This window comes from Nycticebus coucang, chromosome 16 (genome assembly GCF_027406575.1).
Source record: "Nycticebus coucang isolate mNycCou1 chromosome 16, mNycCou1.pri, whole genome shotgun sequence".
NCBI classification, from domain to species: Eukaryota; Metazoa; Chordata; class Mammalia; order Primates; family Lorisidae; genus Nycticebus; species Nycticebus coucang.
In genome coordinates, this window is record NC_069795.1 from 28,796,490 (window position 1) to 28,816,151 (window position 19,662).

Here is a 19,662-nt window from a genome sequence, read left to right on the forward strand (position 1 = left end):
AGGTTGTGGGTTCAAACCCAGCCCGGGCCAAAAACAAGTTCTATGTACAAGTTTATGGTAGAGAAACTAGAAAATATAAATAGTAAAAAGAAACATAATAATTACCTGTAAATGCAGAATTACTGCATTTATTCTTTTAAAACAAAAATTCATTTATAATGAACATATCATTTCCTATTTTTTTACTTTCTGTATATAATATAGTGTATCATTTTATATAATTTAATTTTCTTATATAATATTTTAGCGGCCACATACTATTCCATGATAAACCATAATTTATTTAAAACCAGTTCCAATTTTTTTTTATTTTGACATTTAATGGCTATTTCAAAATTTTTGCTGTAGAAATAGTATATGTTATGAATAACCTTATGGCTAAATTTAATTTGTACGTAGCCTCCGTATTTTTTTTCACTAGGAAAGTCTTAGGTGTGGAATTGCTGAATCAAGGGGCATATAACATTTTAAGGCATTAGTTTTTTTTTTTTACAACTTTATTGAGGTGAGGTATTATCGATATATAATAAGCTGCACATATTTAAAGTGTACAATTTGATAAGTATTGACATATGTGCACGTTCATGAAACCAACACAAGTTAAGGTAACACCTCTTTGTAATCCTTCCTTTCAGCATGCTGCCTCCTTCATCACAGACAACCCTAGTGATCTGTTTTCTTTTACAGTAGATTAATTTACATTTTCTAGAACTTTATGCAAATGGAATCACACATGATGTATTTCCTTTTGTATGCCTTCTTGCATTCAGGATAATTATTTTGGGATTCATCCATGTTTATTATAACGTATCTATTAATAGTGCATTTTATTTAGTTGTTCAATTTTAAAATTACGTTGTGTGGATCTACCATGTAATTTGTTCACCTAGTAATGGGCATTTAAGTTATTTCCAGTTTTTGGCTATTAAAAATAAATCTACTTGGAATATTGGTATACAAATCTTTGTATGGACATAAGGCATTAGATATTTACTATCAAATTACATGCTGGAAAGGTTATACACTTGGTATTGTAAAACCAAAAAAAAGTTTAATATGAGAGAAATTATAGTTATTATTTTCTTGAAATTTTTATATATAACTTAATTGAATTAATTTGACAGGATACTCTTAAGAAATTTGAAATTAACAGAGGTTAATAAGCCCATCCTAAAAACTATCAACCAACATTTTATTTTGTTGAAGTCCTTTCTTTTATCAATTAAGTAAATATACTATCTGAAAAGCAAGCATCTTTTGCTTTCCTTTAATGAACTAACATTCAATTTATATTTACCTGTCAAATAACTAATTTTGTTACTGTTATAGAACTTGAATAAGTAGAGATAGTGGGGTAAGTTTACTGAACTACACAAAAGGTATTCCAGAATCCAGGAATAGATGCCAAACTGTCTTTTTCCTTTTTCTTAAGATACACTATTTGACTGAAGGAGGACAGAGAATCTGAAGACTCCAGATGACATCAAAGCTACTTTTCAACAGCCTTCTCAATTTCCTTTCTCAGAAAGCAGAAGCTCAAACCTTGGAGACAGACGGTGAGAATATTTTTCCTTTCTTAAGGCTTAATCATCGTGACTATAATGTATTTCAGACAGTTCTTTCTCAGTTATAAATTAGCTTATGATTACAAACGTGTATTATGTGCTTTTTCTGTGCAGATTCTTTAATGAGACAGTGTGGTTTAAAAATGAATAAGATGCAGTCCCACCTTTAAGGGACTTACAGGGAAAGAATAAATATAGTTAATAAATGTAATCAAGTAGTAAATGAGATTAAATGCTGTAAGAAAAAAACAGAGAAAATATCCTTGAGAATTCAGTGTATAGATTACACTGGTGAGAAGGAGTGGGAAGCTTGAAGGAAGAAATAGTATTTATGTTGATGATACTAAATTTGTTTCTACCAAAACCCAGAGAAAATGGACAGTTAATATAAAACCTGAAATAGCAATCTAATTTCAGATAAAAAGTTAATTACTGTTTTAAGAAAAAATAGAAGCATGTGTGATTATTATGGTTTTATTATAGTATAAGGATCAGTAATTACTTTTGGAATTATATAAAATTTCTCTTCCAAGCCAGAGTATGTTAGCGTTTCTGAGAAATGATAAAATAATTGGATTAAATTAACACAAGTTGGTGGGCAGTGCAACAAAAGAGATAAGTGAGTGGTTAATTCTACTTGGATTAACACTCCTATTTTCCAGTGTAGCTACAACCTAAATGAATTTGTCATGTCTTAAGCTCTTGGACCTTATGCTACTTACTTCTGGGCAGAAGCAATCCAAGTAATTTGGAAAAAGGTACAGTGATTATTATTGTACTTATAATTATGAAGAGTTCGCTTTCAACTAGCTAACTGAAAAACTCTGATCATGAGAGAGATAAGCAGAGATAGTATTTTAAAGTTGAATGTTTTAATTGACCACTGTGTTTCAAAAAGGGGATGGCAACTTTGAGCTGAAGTTGTTTTTTACCTGTAGGTGTAATATAGTTGTCAGTGATGATAACTCTTTTGTCTTCATTATTCAGAAAACCTAATGATGAACTTATTTTGATCACCAATTAAATTCTTTTCTTGTCATTTAATCAAGAAAATCTTTAATAATAAAGATTGTATGTAATTATTTGGTTGTTAGTTGTTTTTTTATATAGTCATGTATTTTTTCCTCTAAATTGGAATTTAAAATCAACAGGAGTTTTATTTATAAATAAAAATTCTTTCATTCAGGTAATTATGTGTTAATGACTGGTTGCCTTTTATATTTGACAAAGCACGCTTGATATTGTTACTATTTTAATTCTGTTTCTCAACTTTTGTGTTAAAATCAGCATTGTAACCATGCATATTCCTGTGACACCCATGATAGTTTGTTGATGTTCTTAATTTGTCAATACCTTTATTTTACCCAATAACTAGTATTGTAGGCAACAATCATTATGTCAGTTGAATAAATAAATCAGATAGCCCTCAGATAAGTATACCTCAGCAATGAGTTTTTAAAAAAATGCTCACATTTAGGTCTTTCTTCCAAAATAAAAGAAATAGGTTATTTAGACTGTATAATAAGCAACTTTAGAAACTAGAAATTCATAACAATGAATTATTAGTGATTTTCTATTTTCTTTTTTTTTTTTTTTTGAGTTTTTTTTTTTTTTGAGTTTTTTTTTTAATTTGGCCAGGGCTGGGTTTGAACCCCCCACCTCCGGCATATGGGACCGGCGCCCTACCCGCTGAGCCACAGGCGCCGCCCGATTTTCTATTTTCTTAATACATATTCAAAAATGTTAAAAGTGATGTCAGGAGTGTGTTTTCTAAAATATGTTTTGTTAAATCATTCTTTATTTTGAATGAGGATCCTATGATCAAGTATGCTTGGGAGTTGTTGGGTCAAAGTATATAATGTCATTTTAGAAAATCTCTCATCAACCAGTAGACTATGTCTCCAAATGCAGGCTCTGGTGTATATCTCAGGATTCAAGTATTTGGCAAGTTGATGACTCTGAGATAGTATAATTTATGAGATCTTACAATAATTTGCCATATAACCACTCCCTATAAACGTTTCCTGTTGTATTTTTAAGTAGAATAATGGTGATTAGGTAGATTGGGAACAAAATGGAGTTGAATTAACTGAATATTGCAAACCACACAAAACAGGAAGTGTTTATAAAACTTTTTAAAGTCTTTGGCCAGATTTCTCTTTTTCTTTTGTGGATTCTCCCTCTTGGGGAAAAAAAAAGTCATTTGCCCTGTAGTAAAGAACAAAATATGTTCAACCTTTATTCTATTTTTATAGGACTTGACATACTTTCTGTGCTCTGTTTATCTCAGTGTGTAACATTTATTAGTTTAATTTTGATATAAAAAGTAGTGAATATTTTTTGTATTAATTAAGATGTTATTAAAGATTCTATTATATTTATTATGTTTCAAGTCATGGTAGACTTTTAAAAACTAATATTGAGCTTGCAAAATCTCAATGAACTAGACTTCTACATAAATTTTAAGATTTGTGCTGCTAATCAACCAAAAAATACTAGCAATAAAGATATATTGGGTAACAGAAAAAAAAATAGTAAATATGTTGGGTAGAATTAAATAATTTACCATAAATCAATGTAGCTTAACAATTGGAACATACTAACATTCCCACTAGTGGAATTTTATTGTGATATGTCATGTTTTTTCACTGGGGAGACTTCCTTATTGCACTTTTTTTCTAGTTTGATTAAATTGTTGACCACTATTTCAGTAGATGTCTAGAGTGTTAAAGGTTTCCTGTTGGACATGGAGAGCAATATACTGAACTGGTCAGTGATTTAGCTGGTTCTGACAGGCTGGGATACCTAGTTGGAAAAGCAGACGAATTGTAGTGTTTTTTGTTTAAGAAATAACACTTTGTAAAAAGCATTTAAACATATACACCAGCTTTTCAAAGGAAACGTGGTACTAGTAAAACCAAGGTCAATCTACGGTCTGCTGAGTTATTTTAGTTAGAATTGATTTTCTTAATAAACCAGTTTGGCAATCTCACTGGTGTTTCCCTGGCCTCATGGACAACCCTGGCAAGAAAATCTGGATGCTCAGCTCAGACATAGCATTGTTAGTTGACAACATCACCGTCCACCTTTAATTCTGCCTCTCACAGCCAGCCATCTAATTCAGACCCTTATTCTGCCCAGCCTCTTTACTATTTTACTACTTTACTTGCCCTTTTCTCTGAGAGCCACCCAGACTTCCTACGACTCCAGTTAGTTTGTTTTGTCTTCTCTAATCAAAAATACTTTAGCAATTCCAGTAGCATAATGACCATAGAAATGTAAGGCCTTTCTTAATCAAACCTAACCTGCTGTTACTATGGAAAACCCTAGAATAATTAACATTTCTTCTGAATTTGATGTTTTTAAAGAATTGATTTTCCTTAAGTCTGTAACTTAATACCTTAATTGATATAACTAACATCATTTTGGGAGGAAAATCCCTGGTATACTAAACTTCCATATTGACTCATGTTTTGTTTTGTTTTTTCTCCTCCTTGAAAGATTTCAAATGGTGTAATTAAAATAATTTAAAAATGTGTTGATCAAATTGTTAATATACTTTCTTTTCTCATAAGGAGCTTGGTCTTTTTCAGTTGAATTGACAGGGTGGAGCCTGCTATTCCCCTTGATTCTCTGCTATACTTGCTCTTCAACAATGTGACCTGTTGTCTGCACGTCTGAAATTGATGTGATTCTAACAGTAGAGTGTATGCATTTTATTTAAAATTTTTCCATTCTGGATCAAAGATATACTAGCAGTTTTCAAATCCTGTTTTCTTGTTTGCATTTGCTTGTGGAGACAATGTCCCTGGTTCAGTTCATGCGAGCTTCTAGCTTGAAACTTCGTCTCTGGCAGTCACCACCCTTTGCACCCCTCCTCCCCACCATGGTGCAGCCTGTCCTCTCAGCTGGTGCTTCTCAAAATATCTGTGATGAAAGACCAGCTCATGGTGTGTGTGTGTGTATTTTCCTTTTATTTTTTTAGTGACTTGCTCTTACTGTATTTTTTTTCTTTTTTTGGCAGGGGCTGGGTTTGAACCCGCCACCTCCGGCATATGGGACCGGCGCCCCACTCCTTGAGCCACAGGCGCCACCATCTTACTGTATTTTTAAGAAGCATCTGTGTATGACAGACTGGGAAATTTTTAAAAAGACAACAAAATATAAATCCAAATCTTTCATGATTAAATTTAATGGGCAACTTACTCTGATACCTTCTATGAAAGTTTCTAATTATTGGCAATTTCTGTTCCTTGAGGAGAGTAAAGTTCCCAGAACATACTACATGCTGCTGTGCACCCTTCTTTGGGCTGGCACCCCTACTCCCTGAAGAACGCTGAAGTTTCTTGTCCAATTGGCAAAGCCTGGGTTGTCCCTAGAGTTGCCGCACATGCTCCCTCTATAAAGTGCCTCTTCTAGGAAGAGTGTTCCCTGCCCCATCGCTCATTATTCTCCCCCAAACCTGTGTTTCGGTGCTTTCTCCACCACATGTCACGTCTTCTCTCCAGTAATATCTCACTACATGTTAATTGCATTTTTTCCTGACAAGATTAGCTCACTAAGGGCTGGCTCATCATTTAGTTACCCTTCTAGCTCCAGCTCTTAACAGGCAGCTTCTTTATACCCTGTTTCCCTGAAAATAAGACAGTGACTTGTTTTAAGGTGTGCTCCCAAAGATGCACTAGGTCTTATTTTCAGGGAACGTTTTATCTTTCCTGTAAGTAGGTCTTATTTTCAGAGGATGTCTTATTTTCGGGGAAACAGGGTAAATACAATAGGACATCTGTAAGTTGACCACTCCCAGGACTGTTAACAAACAGGTCAAAATATGGAGGTGGTCAACACAAGAAACTAGGCTCTAGTATGTGTGGTGCATGTCCGCTCTCTGAAAATTAGGTCAACATGAGGTGGTCAGTGTAGGGAGGTGAACAGCTATGGAGGTTCTACTCTATTTATAGATTTGTTATGTTTTGTATGACAAATTCATAATCATGTAACTTCAAAGATGGGAGATTTTTTCATATCCTCCTTTGTTAACTTTCCTCCTTTGTTAATCTTTCTTTTCTTTCTTTTTTTTTTTTCTCCCAGAGTCTCACTTTGTCACCCTTGATAGAGTGCTATGGCATCATAGCTCACAGCAACCTCAAACTCTTTGGGCTTAAGCGATTCGCTGGCCTCAGCCTCCCACTGGGACTACAGGCATCCACCACATCTATTTTTAGAGATGGGGTCTCAGGCTCAGGCAATCTACTTGCCTCGGTCTCCCAAGTGCTGGAATTACAGGCCTGAGCCACCACCAAGGTCATTCTTTTCTTTCTCCATCTGGGTCTCGGGACGTTTCTGCACAGAGAATATTATATGTCTGACATAGTTTAGTGGAAATTCTTTTAATCAGAAAGTGGAGATTTTGTTTGAATACAACCAAGAATGCACTTCTTAACTTACTAGTAGCAGTTCTCAGATTTCTTGCTTTATATTCTTTAAGAGAACCCAAGAAAGATTTTGTGTATAATTGTATCAGCTGATGGTTACCATGTTAGAAATTTAAACTAAGAAAAATGTTCGCATAAGAACCCACAAGTCTGCATTTCATTAACCATCAAAGCAATGACAGGCACATATAGTCTCTGGACAACTCCAGTGTACACTCCTGAGAGAGAGATGTTAAAAAACAGATAACATTTAGTATTATGAAAATAGTCTTGCCCTCCAGTGCCTCCTGAGTGGGTCTGAGGAACTGTTGGGTGGGTTCTTGGACCATACTTTTATGAACTGCTATCTTGTAGGAATTTCACTTGTTTAATTGCCAACAGAATATTCTGTGTTTTTATTTCAATAATACTGTGACCTCACTTTTGTGTTTGTAGATTAGTAAGTTTTTTTTTTTTTAATATGTTCAAGTCTTATATCACCTACTCTTCTATTAATGTCTAGATATAGAATGTGCTGGAACTTACTGCCAGCGTTGGCGTGGCAGCTATTAGATGGAGATGCTTACTCAAGGAGTCATTTTATTTGTGGATACTCAGTAAGGTCATTCTTAGTTGTGCCCTGTCAGTAACCTTGGCTTTCAGGTGCTCAGCCCTTTTTATGAGTTGTGAACCTCTAAATACTCCTCCGTTGGTGATCTCCTTATTCCAGAGGTTTTGGAGGCTTAGTCACTTTTTTAATGATTTCACAGAATGAAGTTGATGTTTTCTCTTGAGGGAGTGCGTAGGCTTTCCTTCACGTCTTTCCTTCCTCTCTCCGTGTGACCTTCCCCTCCACTTGCCTCAACCTGATCCCTGGTGCTGGTGCTCCTTTTCGGAGAGGACAGTCTGCTCTCTGGCAGATGCATACTTGGCCCTAGTGACTCCTGTTCTTTGTCGATCCCTACCCTTGTACCTTGGCTGCTACTCTGTTAAATTCTTCCTGAGGTCTTAGGAGGACAATCAGTCAGTAGCATATTTGACAACTCTGTTCAAATTACACGGGGACTGGGTCTTTCTTGAGAGTTCTAGAAATGCATTGTGTCCCTTTCAGCTGCATGAGACTACCAAGGTGGCTGGTGGTTCAGATGCTTGATTTGCCCACAGCTCAATCTCCTTTTTACTCAGTCTTTTTATTGTGTGATGATGTCATGGTGAGAGCTGGAATTTGGGGACTTAGTATCATTCTAAGTGATAGTCTAGAAGCTGATAGAATGTTAGGAGAGGTTATCTTTTAATTCTGTGTCCTAAACATAGTAAGCCTTCGATAAATGTTTGTTGAGTTAATTATTTTCTCATTAGTGTTGGATGGAGCTCTTAGCTCCAGCAACCACATTGCAGTTTGAGTCAAATATCTCTCTCTTGTAGCCAAGGGAAATAATGCTCTCACATTGTTCTGAAAAGGTACATGTTGCTATCTTTGTAAGCAAAACCTTTACCTAATTCTTAATGAAGATTGGTATTTGAAATGTCCAAAGTTGGCTCTGCGCCTGTGGCTCAAGCGGCTAAAGGCACCAGCCACATACACCTGAGCTGGTGGGTTCGAATCCAGCCTGGGCTGCCGAACAACAACGATGGCTGTAGCCAAAAAATAGCCAGGTGTTGTGGCAGGCACCTGTAGTCCTAGCTACCTGTGAGGCGGAGGCAGGAGAATTGCTTGAGCCCAGAAGTTGGAGGTTGCTGTGAGCTGTGATGCCACGGCACTCTACCCAGGGCAACAGCATGAGGCTCTGTCTCAAAAAAAAAAAAGAAAAAGAAAAAGGAATGTCCAAAGTTGAGATTTCCAACAGGATTGGTTCTAGCTCTGTTAAATATCTCTTCTTACTAGTTTCCTTGAAACTTTGTACAAATCATTTCAACACAGCGTTTAACAAACCCAGACTTGAGATATAGCCATCTCTTGCATTGCTTTCATCTTTTGATTTAGTAAAGTTGCTATGAAACAGCACCCTAGTTTATAGCACTATTTATGTTACACAATTTGCCTTCCAAATATCCAAACTGACATTCATTGTTCTCAGAGCTTTTTCTTGGACTTTCCCATCTCTGCCTCATTTTGACCATGGTTCCCTCTGCGCACTGACTGGTTTACAATTTCTTCTCTCCTTCAGGCCATCAACTCCGTGGCTACTGTTTTTGTTTTTTCAATACTCTTAATCATACCATTGCCTATAAACCTTCCACTCCCCACTAGATAAAGGCCAGCTCCTTGGTATGGCCTTGATTCAACGTCCTTGGTCCCACTTGCGTTTTCAGCCTAATCTCTGGTCACATTGGACCACCCCTTTCCTGTATCATACTCGGCTCTTCCCTCTTTTGAGTGCTGTTTTTGGAGCCTAGAATGACCCCTGTTCTCTTCTGTCCGGCTACCCCTCACTCACTTTTAACCATCACTGACCACCACCTGCACATGTCCATAAGAACTAAAAACCTGGTTACGCCTACTCTGTGTTCCTCTAGCACTTTTTACATACTTGAGCTGTACGTTTAGCATATGCTGGCATGCGATTGCTTGTTCTCCACTGCAGATGAAATTCACACATACTGTACACCAGTGATTTTCAACCAGGGTGCTGAGAGGATCTTAGGTGTGCCGTGAAAAATTTTAAAGACCATTAATTAAATTATTTTCAGAAGAAGTTCAAAGCATGGGAAGCATATTCTTTTTTTTTTTTTTTTTTTTTGATCAACATAATTTAAGTGTGCCTTGGAAGTTTGCTGTAGGTTCAAGTGTGTCGTGAGAGAAAAAGGTTGAAAAACACTGCTGTACACACTCTTGCTCACGAAGTATTATTACTCTACCCTTTTCTCATCCCTTTTGGAAAAGCAAATCTGAATTCTAGTCAGTGAAAATGTGGTTTTTACTCAGCATAATTTTAAATATATTTTATTCCTTTATATTTTAAAAATTGTGGCCTATTGTATCTTAATAATTTGTATCCCTTAAACTAAATACTCTTTAGAACTGATTATGATACACTTTTTGTCTGATGATGATGATGAACTAACCTGTAACAGATGGGGACAGTGACTTCAGGATACTATATTTTAAGCGTTCACAGCTGCTTGCCCCAGTGGACAGTTTATTTCTTGTGAGCTCACGAGGGCTGTTTTATTCATCTTTTTGTTGTAGTTGTTCTAGAGTAATGATTTTAACACTTGGCTACTATAGCTGCTAAACTAAATTTTGTGGGCATTGCCAGGGAAGAATCAAACACCTTCTCCTGGCATTAAAACATTATCTTTTGGCCCAGGCATTGAGGATGCTGAAACACAGCAATTAAATGTCACGCTGTTTTCTTATAACAGGACGGAGATGGCTTTACCTTGCTTTACTAATGTTCACTTTTACTATTCTGATTCTTAACAGTAACAATCAGTATCTCAACAATGAGAGATAACAATAAACATAGAATGTAATTTTCCTTATCTATAATTTTAGTAAGTTGTGTGAAATATGCATGAAGTTTGTGACTTAACATCTAAAAGCTTATTTTTTTTAAGTAGGAAAATTCTACAGATAAATGTTGATGGAAATATTAACATAGTCTTAACCTCTCCCTGTGCTGCAAATCTAAATGGTACAAATAGAGCTTCAAGTTTTACATTCACTGCACTAAAATACGGTCAAGAAAAAATTTAACCTGAGTTGTTTAATAAGCAGAATGGAGGGGTTGTTTACTTTTGTGGACTAATAGCTGTTCCATCCTTTGTGATTTCTTGCTTACATAATTTGTTATGAAAGAATGCTTCTAGGTAAACCACCTCTCCCGAATGCCTGTGATTTGTTCTGTTCTGCTTAGGAAGGGTTAAGAGGAGACAACATCCTGTCAAAGACCTTGTTTTTAATTTTGCTTCTCACACTGGCACAGATCCTGCTAAGAGCAGCCCAGATTAGTTCGGAAAACCTTTGAAGAGATTTAAGATGTCCTTCAGCCAGTTTGAAGGTTTTTGTCTTGCAAATCCAGTACAAGGGCGCCTGCAGGCATCTCGACCCTTGCTGTGCAGCTGATGCAGCTCAAGGTCACACTAACCCGCCCTGTGACATTCAACAACAACAAAAAAAATTATGCGGTGAAACTGCTTCAGCATTCAGCCAACCAACAACTTTCTTTAGTGAAGAACTGAGGAAGAAGTCTTTTTTTCCCCCTTTTTCTTTTTTTGGGGACTCTGTGAATTTTTGCTGTAGGAAATAATCCCGGATTTCTGGCGTATGTGATGACAAGGTCATTTCTTAATTAGAACACATGTAAAGAACAAAGCTAAATGGCTTCAAAACAGCTTTGTAGTTGATGGAGAGGATTTAAATTATTTAAAGAGATAGTCACCCATGTATGATGGAAGCTGAATTCTAAAGGCATTAACTCCTTCATTCCTGTCTACTTGCCATTGAATTCCTTATATCTGATTTTAGAGGGTTGCATTCTAAACGTAAGAAAAAAATTACAAATGCCATTTTTTTTAAGAGTTTAACAATTTAGAAGTCAGATTTTCAGATAAACTTTTAATGGAGAAGTTTTCTCCCCATGACGTTTATCACCTAGAAATTTTATCAGATGGCTTGATTTAGGAACTAGGAATTATGCACTTTTCCCTCTGGCAAGAGTGATTTATTTATAACGTGTTGGAGAAGGTGCATGAGTGCTTCTTTATTGCCTCACCTTTTCTTCCTCACTTTTACTCATTTGTGATTTAGAAGTCTAGTTAAACAATTTCTCCTGCCTCTTTAGAAATAATGGCACGTATCACTCAGTTTTCTCAACTGTCAAAGAATTGGTGTAGGAAAACATGCTTATTTCTAAGGGGAAAATAATGTTAGCTTGACATAGACTTTAAGAAAGTTGCTTCTGAGCAAGCATGACTTCTTAAAGCACAATGAAACCATGTCCATGGACACCCACATTGTAGTCACATTGGCCTCTGTCACCTTTGTCCTCTTTGTGGGGCTTGTTCCCTCACGTTCCTCCTTCGTTGCCTGCAAGCGCTAACTACCAAATAAATTAGTTGGATAGTGTCCAAGTGAATTGGCTTTCTATGCTGGAAACCTAATGCATATCACCTCTGCAAGTCTGAAGCAAAACAATCTTAAGATAGTAATTTTATGGTTGTTTTCTTTATATAGGAGCACCCATTGCAGTTATTTCCTTATACACACAATCACATTGTATAGAGAAGTTTAGCTTCAACATTATGATATTAACAAAACAGTTTGCTCAGAATTCATAGCCGGTTGCTTTCCAAATGGTTGTTTTCCTGTAAATGTGACTAAAGTACAACCAGGGCAAGTGCTTTGCAAAGATGGATAGTATTTAAAAGGTGGTTATTTGAACTAATACTTTGGATTTTATGGGCCACACTTTAAAAATGCAAGTTTGAGGGGATAACTTGGTAGATTGTGTAAGAACAACTCAGAATTAATTAGACTTAATATTCTGAAGAATTTTCCTACTATCAAGAAGCAATTTGTTTGGGTCTGTGGAAAGAAAAAGGATGCATTCACTAAGTAACATATTTTTAGGTCTGAGTATTTGAAAGGATTCCAGGTTTGCAGAAGAAAAATGTTGGAAGGGAAATCTATATGCAAGGAAATGGTTGGTGTAATTCAGTGCATCCTGCCCTTGCCTGGAGTCTGGTATGCCCTAAATGTCATGAATGACCCAAGCTCACCTGCTAGTAATTTCTAATTTACTGTCCTAATTCATCGATTTGTTATCACTAATTGTTCTTCATTTACTTCTGTGTAGTTTCCAGTACCTAAAGGGTTGAAAGGTTGCTGTAATTGGCACCCGCAGCTGCTCTTTCTTTTGACAGGGAATAATTTTGCAGCCTATGCTTTGTGTGACAGCTGCCTAATTGGGCATTCTCCCCTTGTAGCAAGCCTGCCTCCTCCAGCCTCCCTGCTGACAAATGGTGGTGGATTATAGATGAGGACACGCTGACCCATTCGACCTTGCTGAGACAGTGGGGAGGGGCCTCCTGCTACTTGAGGGAAGCTTTAGGTCATTTAGAGGACAAGGTCATGAGCCAGGTGGAGAAATGACATGATATCACATGACAGTAGCCTGATGACATGGTTAGTGTGTCAAGGACAAATGCCTCAGTATCGATTAAACTTTATTGCCATACTTCATTGAAGTCCCTAGTATTTCTTAATTGTTCCTACTAATTCTTTTTTGAAAAGGAAGATTATAGAATAAGACACATATATTTCAGCAGTATTGAAGCAATTGTTTATATGCAAATAGAGCTGGCTTAGGAAGCCTCCTAATAAATTTTTTCAGTTATTCAGAGTATTTTGTTCCTAATTATTACTGAGTTTGCAGCACCTTAACCATCAGCACTTATCCAGAGTTATTTGAAAATTAAAGCACACAAATTAAAATGAGGCAATATGTGTTTTAAAAAAATATTTAACAATTTCTTTCATCACACTACTCAATGATTAACATGCCTTTTTTCGCATTTTGAATAAAGGAAAAATAAGCCAAGTAAAAATGTCTAATTGAAAGGAACTTCAGAACTCAAGATTTATGAGATCAGATATACCACTCTGCTACCATAATTATCAGATGTTATAGATGATTTGCAAATAATTTTTGAGGCATGAAATATTTTTAAATAGCTTGAGATTATGTTTAATGTAAAAACTTCAAAGTAAATGAAAATTTTTTAGATGTCTTTTCGTTACTTTTAATGCACATGTTTTTCTTGAGGAAATAGACGAGCTAATGCAATATATTTTTTAAGTATAAGAACTTAAGAATCCATGCTGAGTCTATTAACCCTATGTTAATACTTGAAAGTAGAAGTCCATAAAAAAACTGTGGTAGATAATACATTTTAGAAAAATGACTTGTTTTAAAACAGTGAACAGTTGAATGCAGAGAATACTGATCATGATTTTCTCATTTCTGGAAAAACAATTGTTTTGGGCTCTGTTGGAACTAAGCCCTCAGTTCAACAGGAGGTAATTTTATGTCCCTGAGATAAAAAATGAGGAGAGGTAAAGTGTGATGAATTAGTTCACTGAGGTAGACGCATCTGTATTTTCATGGCACTTGCGTGAGAAGTGTGTGTGTGTGTGTGTGTGTGTGTGTGTGTGTGTTTAATTTGGACCGTGCTGTGCATGTGTTTAGATGCTCTCCAACCCTGCCTCAAGCTTGGTGGAGGTTTAATCCTGTGCCCTTGTACACGTATACTTGATTAGTAGTTGTGGTTATCTCAGCAGAAGACATCCCGCCCTCCTCCTTGTATTGGTCGGAACCCGGGCATTGGGGAGTCCAGGCAAAGCAGAAAGAAAAGAGATTTTACATTAGTATTCTATGAAAGCCTTACTGTCTGCAGAACAAATTGATTGCTCCGGTGTACCTGTGCTTGGCACCACTGCTGTGAAAGAAAGGTAGGGCTGTAATCTGTTTTATTGTATTACATATTCTGACACTCCAGGCATATTTAACATGCACTCTTTCTAAGGCACGTGCTACAAGTGTAAGTAAAGAAAAAGGAAATAAATGAATGGAAAGTACGTAACAACAGTGGGCTGCAGTCTGTTTACTTCAGTCCATGAGAGTTCATTCAAATAAGATAATTTTGCTGAAAGCGTCACTGGGAACATAACCTGATTGATAACGCAACCCTATAAAGTGTTCTGAGGTACTAATCTGCTTCCCTCCTTGAAATGTGTCAGGCAGAGATGAAATTCTAGCTAATATTATAAGATTTTTAACCACAGAGTTAGAGAAGTCTTGAAGGTTGTTATGGACATAATTACTTTAAAAAATTATTTTATAGTACATTATGTTTATTCTTAAAGGCTCCTACATAACATAGTGCAGAAGATAGGAAAGAGATTTTTGTTTAAAAAAGAAAAGGAGTGGCCACTCTACCACCTTAAACTTTATTAAGGAAATTAAGAAATGTGTTATTTATTTTTTTCTTTTTCTAGTTTGATTTGTATGAACATTGTACTGTTTGATTCTGCCGTAGTAAAGGAGATTGCAACATTCCTTACAGTTTTGTTTTTTTTTAATTCTGTGAATGTTTTTCAGATAGAGACTTATACTATAAAATTTGGAATTGCTTAGTATGAATTTTATAAATATCCTAATGTTTTACAGAATGATTAAAATATCTGTGATTGGAGTTTTTAGCCCTTCTTGAAATGTGGCCATAGCTGTACTTTTTAGGTTGCATATAAATCTGTATCTGGTGGGGAGAGGAAAAATTCCTCTTGTCCAAGCTTCTTGCCACATGTGAACTGCAGGTGCCCTTTGCCTCCTCTGTCCCCATCCTGATCCTTGGATTACAATCAGGGCTCTTGATTTAGGAGAGAAGAAAACAGAATAGCTCATACTAATACACTGGTGGGATTAAAGTTGTTGTCCAGCGTCTGCTTTTGTGGTGTTGAAATTAGCACATGGCTTTTCATTTTTTTAGATTGCATTTTGCTTCCATTTAAATGCATGCACGTTCTATGTATTTATACTAATTACACGTCCTGAATACATCCTGTTAGCGATCTGCATAGTCAGAGGCTGTGGACATTGGTTTAGACTTGTTCATGCGTACTTGGATAGAAAATGGACAAGCGAATAAGCATTTTTAAGCACTTGTTAATAAGAAATACAAATATTTGTGGCGGGCGCCTGTAGTCCCAGCTACTCGGGAGGCTGAGGCAAGAGAATCGCTTAAGCCCAGGAATTGGAGGTTGCTGTGAGCTGTGTGAGGCCACGGCACTCTACCGAGGGCCATAAAGTGAGACTCTGTCTCTATAAAAAAAAAAAAAAAAAGAAAGAAATACAAATATACCGAACTCTGACTTAGAACATTGATTAAAATGAACGAATGCGATCACGTTGCCTATAAAGGAAAATAAATGTTTTCAAAACTTTTGAACGCCACAGCAAAATTAAGACTATTAAATATGTTTTCAATTGAATATAGCCATGAAAATCATTAGAGCGGTATTTCTGATATCTACTTTTATGAAGTTTTTGGTCTTACTGAAATGTGTAGCAGGAATATGCAGAAAAAACCAACCATAGAACTAAGGATTAGGATGTTTTAGTTTCAGAATAAAACATGTTATTAAACTCTTCCTTGTTTTAATTATCTTACAGATTTTGAAAGTTTTAGAATCTTTCCAAAGAAATACATGGCATGCATATATTTAATAATTAGCCAAGTAAGAAAGGGAAGATAAAGGGAACACCAACTAGAGAAAATTGATGTTTGATGTGCTTTTTTTTTTTTTTTTTTGGTGGAGTGGAAGATTGTTTTTAATAGACAAGGACTATATGTTGTTTACCAAAGTATCTACAATGCTTAATACTACATGTAGCAGGTAATAATGTTTATTATTTGTTGAGTAAATTAATAAAGCATACTCAAGCAACCTCCCCTTCCCCACGCACATCTTTCTTTCTTCTTTTTCTTTAAAGTTTCAATTTGTGCTGTGCTCATGTAGTGAGTTTTTAACATGTTTTTCTTGTGAAAGTATTCTAGGTATTGAAGGAGCAGGAATTCAGTATTTTAGAACCAGCCCAGGAATTTCATGGATAGAATTCTTTTCTAGTCAGACTAGTTCAAGTGACTGAACCTCAAATTGTTCTTCCTCCACAGGTGTGCTTAGAAGTCTCTATCTCAGTTTGCCTCTATCTTTTTCCCTCATATACTGACCTATTCTGTTGTCAATTTTCTTCAAAGTTGTGAAATCTGTTTCGAATAGTTTAACTCTGTGCATTTAGGTACAATATGCTTATTAGCCAATATCAACAAATTATTTTAAACATCCAAGAAAATTGCATGTTAACTTTAGTCAGATCTAAGTACATTACATTATGTGGAGAACAAACATTTGGCATGTTATTATGGCTGTTAATTTAAGCCACGAAATGGAAGTCATTCATGAGAACAACCTTGTGAGGGTGACACTTCTCTAAGCTCAGTTGATGAGCATTCAGTGTTATTTAGGATCTAACATTAGCTGGACTTGGACTGGAGTTCTTTCTTGAGCAGTAGGAACCTTAGGAATTAGTACAAAGAGTTCATTTAACTTATGAGCGCACTGATCTTTAAGCAGATTGATACTTAGTCACTGTTATTAAACTTCTTGGTACCTGAGCCAGGGCTACAACACAAATTTTTTTTTTTTTTCCAGATGGATGGACTCTGTTCAAATTTATCTATAATAATAGTTGTTATGTTGATATAAGCCAAATTTTATATCTGTAGCCACATTAAAGTTTCATTTATAACTAAGTATAATGTAAATCAAAGCAAACTGACATTTGTGTGTGTGTGCGTGTGTGTGTACACGAACTCACATGCGCACTATTGTGGATTAATGGGCCCAGTATAATTTTATGCCAAGAATGGGTGATAAAATTTTGAGTATCATCAAGAAAGACATATAAAATCAAGAGGACAACTTTATATAAAATTATAGCATCTGCATTAGAAAAATTTGTGCATACAGTTCACCGTTGAACAAAGAGGAGGTTAGGGGTGCTGAGCCCCTGCACAGTCAAAAATCTGTATATAACTTTTGACTCACCCAGACTTAACTATTAACTACTGACAGGTTACTGTGAACTAGAAGTCTTACCAATAACAAGCAGTTGATATGTGTCAGTGTTTATATACAGTATTTTTCAGTAAAGTATGCTAGAGAAAAATGTTAAGAAAATTGTAGGTAGAGAAAATATGTTTACTGTTCATTAAATGGAAGTGGATCAACATAAATGTCTTAATGTTTATCATTTTCACATCGGGTCTACTGAGGATGAGGAAGAGGCATTGGTCTTGTTGTCTCAGGGGTGGCAGAGGCAGAAGAACGTCCACATATAAGTGGATCTGTGCAACTCATACCCGTGTTGTTCAGGAGTCAGCTATGGCACAGTCGTAGATCAACACATTATAGTCTGTTGATACTTAACATGGCAATGTTTTATTTAATAGAATAGCCATGGCTTGGCAGAGAAAGAGGCAGCCACCTGGAGCTCTCGCCACACGGGCAAACTTCAGGGGGGATATTTGCTAGGCACGGCTTCCTTCAAGGATATTTAAATGCTGAAATGTGAAAATTGAAGAAATAGTCTAATTCATTTCGTTCTCAGAAAGATTAGACTCTGGAGTTAGAATTAGGATTTGCATGTAGATCCCAGCAATATACATCTCATGAGTATCCGAGCTAAAGACTGAGAAGGTAATTCAAAAATCACAGGCTGACAAATTTAGACTTAGCTACAAGTGGGTCAGGCCTTCATCCCCAAGGGCTGAGATTCATAACTAGGTTTTATTTTCAATACAGAAATGAACAGGGAACTAGAGACATGGTCAAAAGGTCAAAATGACCAAACAAGAGATAGTGGGGAAACTAGTGGGCAGGAGATATGTGATTTAGAGACTTGACAGTCTCATGCTGAAAATCACGTTTGCAAACTGACAAGTCTTAGGAATGGTAACTAAACTGTCTCTAACCCTTTTTCTTTCATTAGTGGAAAAGAGATCACTAGATCTGCTTTTTTATTTCACTCAATGGGCAGAATTTACAAGCAAATTATTTAAACTCTCTAAGCTGCAGTTTCCCCTTCTCCAAAAGAGGATTATTATAGTATCCACCTTTTTGGGTTTTACAAGCATTAGCTGAGAAGACTCATCTGGTACCTGGAGCATCGTATGCGTGTATGATGATTTATTGTGTGTGTGAGTTTTTGTGTCTGGGTATAAAACAGCCAAGCCCTCTGTTGATGTATTTTTTTTCTTTTTTTTTTTTTTACTACTGTTAATAACAGAGGACCTGACTAAGTAACTGTAAAGTGATACAGTAAAGTTTCCTGGGTATTTCAAAATCAAAGATATCTTTCGGTTGTTAGTGTGCAACATGGTGAAGCTGTGTCTGAACTCTTATTCTTCATTAATTAATTAGATTTTAACCTAAAGAAATAGTCTGTGACTTTATTAATATGGTTCCTTCTCCCATAGTGTGTACGTTTTGTCTTGATCAGTTATGGGACTTTTATTTGTATTGACTTTATTAAAATGTGTATCAAAAACTGGGTATGATTTTTAACAATCACCTTTCCACTTAGTTGTCTAAAATGTATAAATGAAGCATGAGTGTCACTTCACTTCAGAATTATTGTAAGTAATTTGTGAAATAACGGGCTAGAGAAAAATTTATTTTGTTAAAATCTTAGCTAAACTTTTCAGCTTTCTTAAAATACTCATAGTTTCCAGGCTTTTTTTTTTTTTCTCCCTTTAATTGTGGGTTCTTTTGGCAATTAAAGATTTTTTTTTTTGTCGGTTTTTAGAAGACTGAAGTGATCTGACTTTACAAGTGTGAATACCAAATATATAGTAATTAACACTTTTTTTCCCTTGGAAGGCAGAGGGAAGAATATTAGGAATGCCTTATGATTTGATTTGAATTTAAATAAAGTTTAATTTTTTATTAGATCTTGCAATTTTAAATAAAGTCATTATTACTTTTGTTCTTTATGAGAGCTTATTATTTGAAAATAAGGATTTTTCAGTTATGCCTTATACGCATCTTTATTTGATTTACATGAGGAGTTAAGTAATTTATATGTATTTTCTATTTTTTGCATGTAAATTATGCTGTTGGT

General features: G+C 35.7%; 1 protein-coding gene across 1 annotated transcript in view; it reads left to right on the top strand.

Moving 5' to 3' along the window:
* The first annotated feature begins 1,450 nt into the window (after positions 1-1,450).
* NRIP1 (nuclear receptor interacting protein 1) overlaps positions 1,451-19,662 on the top strand; it is a 60,804-nt gene continuing 42,592 nt past the window's right edge. The window contains exon 1 of the mRNA XM_053564718.1: positions 1,451-1,556. The gene's annotated coding sequence lies outside the window, so the exon portion shown is untranslated. The remainder of the gene's footprint in view (positions 1,557-19,662) is intronic.